Raw genomic sequence first — 4,897 nt, forward strand, 5'->3', positions numbered from 1 at the left:
AGATTCTATTCTCTACTCTTCTCCTTCATGGCTATATTCTAGCTCCATGGACCTTCCAACGGCCTCCCCAAGCTTCCAGCTTATATCTACTTCCCTGTGGTACTTCCATATGGCATCTTGGTTTCTCACACCTGATGGGAAATGTACTCTGTATGTTCATCTTATTGATTATTGAATAAAGTACTTGTTTGGCCAATGAGACAGCAAGTTAGATGGGACTAGGAGTCAAAGAGGATTCTGGGAAATGTAGTAGAGAAGTGGTGATCCAGTCAGGAAGTGACACAGCAAGGAGACTCATATTTAAGCAAGGAGAAACAGGAAGTGTCCCTTTCCCCTTCGCCTCCTCCAGTGGTGGAATGTGAGCCACTGATAAGAGAGGGCGCCAGCGAAAGGCATCCTCTATAAGATAAGTCTTATAAAATATATAGATTTATGATAATTAAGATTGAGCTAACAGATGAGAAATCCTAGTCATTGGCCAAGCAGCATTTGAACATAATACAAGTTTCTGTGTATTCATTTGGGCCCTAACTCAGGTGAGCGGCTGGCGTAAAGCACACACGTGGCAGTGGGGCTTGGTGGCTTTTGGCTGAAAGATTTATTATAACACACACCTTTGTAGGATTGGCTTCCTATTAGCTGTTCTCTGCCCTAGTGCCACCTGTTCACCCCAAACATCACCTTGTGTCTGGCCAGGGTAAAGTTGGTCCCTTTCCTCCTGTTCCCTCCCTATCCTCTGATTATTCAATTTTGTTTACTTATGGTGATTTCTATGAACAGGCACATCTGCCTGTGGGATTTCTGAGTCTCTGGCTATTGTGTTCTGGGAGGAGGGAAGTCTTGCCTGGGTGCTTACTTCTGTGTTTTCAATACATACTGTGCCTGGCATGTAACCAGAATTTATGAAATAAATGAAGTGATACTGTCAGGGTGATGGGTAGAAAAAAGAAAACACACTGTATGCCCTGCTTCCAGTTCTGTGATTTAGGTCCCAGCTCCCTCTCCCTCTTCTCCTCCTTACCTCTCTTTTCCCTACTCTTTCTCCCTCTCCTCATCTCTACCTCCCTTTTCCTCTCTACAGTTCCGTGTGTACATGTGTCTGCATATGTGTAGCCATCAGAGGTCATCCGTCAAGTACCATCCACCTTGTTTCTGGAGACAAGTGCTGTCTTTGTCCTGGAATGCACTATGTAGGCCAGACTGGCTGCCTGGACAGTCCCAGGGATCTGCCTGTCTTTGCCTCTCTAACACCGCGGTTACCCACATCATGCTTTCTTGCAGGACAAGCACTTTACCTCCTACTTGCAGGACAAGCACTTTACCCACCCAGCTATCATTCCAGTCCTTCTGTGGTTTATTTTTACTTACATAAGGGGATAGAATGTCCTAGGGCTTATTTAGGGAGTCAACTAGGCCTGCTACTCTTAAAAGCCATGAGTGACTTTGTTTGGGTCATTTGTTTATTTATTTATTTATTTATTTATTTTTTTGTGACTCTTACCCCTAGAACTGTCTGCTTCTTGGTGACTTAACCCACTTGACTTGACTCCTGAAGTTCCAGGTGTTTTCAAGTTTCCCCTTTACTGCATTTGCTGATGCTCACACAGGGGGCAGCTGTGAGTAAACAAGAGCAGTGGCTGCCAGTCTTGAAGGGGAGTCTCCCAAGTTGGGACTGTTTTTGTTCCGGTTCTTTTGCATAGTGATGCTCCTTGTCCTGAGCTAACTGGGCTAGGGAATCTCCATTGAACACAGGTGCCTCTAGGTGGTGGGGTAGCTAGTGACCTCTGTAAACAAACTTTCCCTAGAGAAAGGAAGAGCCCAGCTCATTTCTGGTCAAGCTCATTTCTGCAAGTTAAAGGACTAAAAGGTGGGAAAATTCTCAGGTGCAACAGGTAGCAGCAGGGAAAAATCTCAAGCACTGACCACAGGAGTAGGCAGAATCATTCGGTGTAGAGAGGCTTCTATTAGGGGCAAGGAAACATGCACACCCAGCCACCCCCAACAACCCTACAATCCTTAGTTAAGGTTGCTCAGTTTCAACAAAGACAGTTGGTCTTGGACTCCTCTGGCCAGTCCATCATCAGGGAGGCTGTACTGGGAGAAATAAAAGCCCACTAGGCCTTTGTTCTAAGTGGCCAGGCTTTTGTCTAGGGTCAGAAGGATGAGGAAGACACCGGCCATCTTGCAAGTTCAGTATCTTTATTACCCAGTCACAGCCCCTCTCCCTATCTGTCTGCCTACCAGGCAGTCTGTTAGCCTTAGCCTCACAGCTCTTAGCCTCTCAGAAGCACACATGCAAACAAGTGCTTAAGCTTCACCTTCTAGCTGTTCTGTGCGGTGACCAGCTGGAGTTCCATACTTGTAGTGGTTTGGATATGTCCCCATACACCTTGGACATTTGAATACTCAGTCCTCAGTTGGTGGCTGTTCGGGAAGGATTAGGAGGTGTGGTGTTCTGGTGGAGGTGTAACACTGGGGTGGGCTTTGAGGTTTCAAAAGACTCCGAGTATGCTCTCAGTTTCCTGTTTGTGGACCTGAATATGAGCTATCAGATTCTGTGCCAGCACCTTGCCTGCCTGTCTGCCTGTGCCCATGCTCCCCGCCATGATGGTCATGGATTCCTGACCCTCTGGAACTATAAGCCCCAAATAAGCCCTTCCTTTTATAAGCTGTCTTGGTCATGGTATTTATCACAGCAACTGAAAAGTAACTAACAGAATACCTCTCAGGGGAAGGGTAAGTTCCAGAAAATAGGTCAGTTCTCTTTTAAGGTTATTTTTGTGTTGGAATGGGGAGGGGTTGAAGGAGTTAATGCACAGTCTTGCAGCTTGTTAGATCTGTGATTCATGTATGGCATCTGCCTTAGCTTGGGTGTGGCCTGCTGAGTGTATGTTGGCTAGGCAATAGTATTGGCCTTGACTTGGGTGTGGCCTGGTGAGTGTATGAAGGCTAGGCATTATTGCCTGTCTGGCTTTTGTGGCTGCACTTTAGAATGTGTCTGCATCCTACCCCACCCCACACTAAATTCTGGTGGCTCTCTTTGTTGAACAAGAGTTGACATTTAAACTGAGACATTAACACACAGACTAGCCTACAGGGGGCAAAGACTTTATGTGGGAGAACCATAAGTCTTTTATTTAGTTATTTTATTTTATTTTATTTGAGACAGGATTTCTCTGTGGCTTTGGAGGCTGTCTTGGAACTAGCTCTTATAGATCAGGCTGGTCTTGAACTCACAGAGATCCTCCTGCCTCTGTGTCCCAAGTGTGTTATTTTAAATTTTAATTAAAATACAATTACGTCATTTGCCCTGTCCCTTCCCTTCCTCCATCTTCTCCAATAACCCCTTCCCCCAACCCCCTCTCAATAAGTCTTAAAGTTTTAAGAAACAGTATGTTTGTGGGGCTGGGATGTATGTGTGTATGTGTGTGTGTGTGTGTGTGTGTGTGTGTAGGTATATATGCGTGTGTACACACATGTGTGTATGTGTGTATAAAATAAACAAATTCCAGGAAACATCCTTTTCTAGTGTGCTTGTTTGCGCCATCTGTAATCATCTCTGTCTTTGGTACATTTCCCCCTACTTTCACCTGGAAAATTCCTATTTGTTTTCCCAGATCAGGCTCAGCTGTCTTCTGACCAGGTAGGCACATTTCCTTGTTCCTGTTACTGCCCTGTCACAGCACTATGTGCGTGTCTTCATGTTCAACCACGCTTTTATTTTAGGATGTGTCCCTCTATAGGCTTTCCTACAGCATGAGCTGAAATGATGTCCTATTCTGGGGTCTCTATGTCTGAGCACACAGATCCCTCTATCTGATATGAAAGAAGGGATTCTCACAATCTCTTTGGCACATGTATACTAAAACTGGAATGATGTGGAGATGATTAGCACAGCTCTTGTGTAGGAGGACACAGGCTGTGTGTTCAACGAATGCTTGCTATAGGAATGAGAGACACATGACCCTTGTGCCTCAGCTATGCATGCTCTGCCCATGGCAGACATCACCAGTTGAAGGCTGATGCTCAGACCTTGTCTCAATCTAGAGTGCCAACAGACATTCTCAACTGCTGAGAATTAAGTTGTGACTGGAGAACTAGTGCTACCTGAGTCTCTTCCTCAAATGCTGGCTTCAAGGACATTGTGAAACTCTGGGGGGGTGGTGTCCAGGAACCTGACTTTTAAAATAAGAGCTTGAGGTGATTTGGGGACATGCTAAATACTGACACAAGCTAATCTAGCTGTCACTGTCTTGAGCTGCTCAAATGAGTAGACGCATAACTTAGCAATGCATGCACTTTCAAATGCATTATGAGAAAGAGATGAAGAACTATGACAACAGCCTTCTCCCACAAGCTCCTCAGACTGAGATGGAATATTCTAGATTTCTGAAGAAACCCATCCCACTCTCCAGAATTCTGCCCTGAGAATTTCTTCATTATTTAAAACTGTGGAATGCTTCACAGACTCAAGTGTCCTCCTGTGCAGGGCTCTGCTAATCGTCTCTGTACTGCTCCAATTTTAGTTATGTATGTTGAAGCAAACACGAGAATGCTTTTGTTTATAGCCCCTTGTCTCACATCAAATGTGGCAATGTCTTTCAATGAGAATGATGAAAAAAAAAAACAAACCCCGAAATCTCCAAGTTTCTTTTATACCCCTAGCTCTAGTTAATAAAGATGTTTATTATAACAGGGCCAAGGAAAAAGTTAGCTTTGGAGGGCAGCCAAACATGGAGAGATTCTGTGGCAAGCAGGTACCTATTATCTGGAAGACTGAACTCAAAGAGACGGCTGCCTGCTTTCTTTTCTGTCCTCCAGTGGCTTTGGGGTTTCTCTGCATAGAGCCTGAGATCCAACCACACCCCCATTCCCATTCTGGGCACATCTTCTCACC

General features: G+C 45.0%; 1 pseudogene; it reads right to left on the reverse strand.

The window, feature by feature from the left end:
• Positions 1-4,445: 4,445 nt before the first annotated feature.
• LOC113836546 lies at positions 4,446-4,546 on the reverse strand (annotated as a pseudogene).
• Between the last annotated feature and the right edge of the window lie 351 nt (positions 4,547-4,897).

Source organism: Cricetulus griseus, chromosome 7 (genome assembly GCF_003668045.3).
Source record: "Cricetulus griseus strain 17A/GY chromosome 7, alternate assembly CriGri-PICRH-1.0, whole genome shotgun sequence".
NCBI lineage: Eukaryota > Metazoa > Chordata > Mammalia > Rodentia > Cricetidae > Cricetulus > Cricetulus griseus.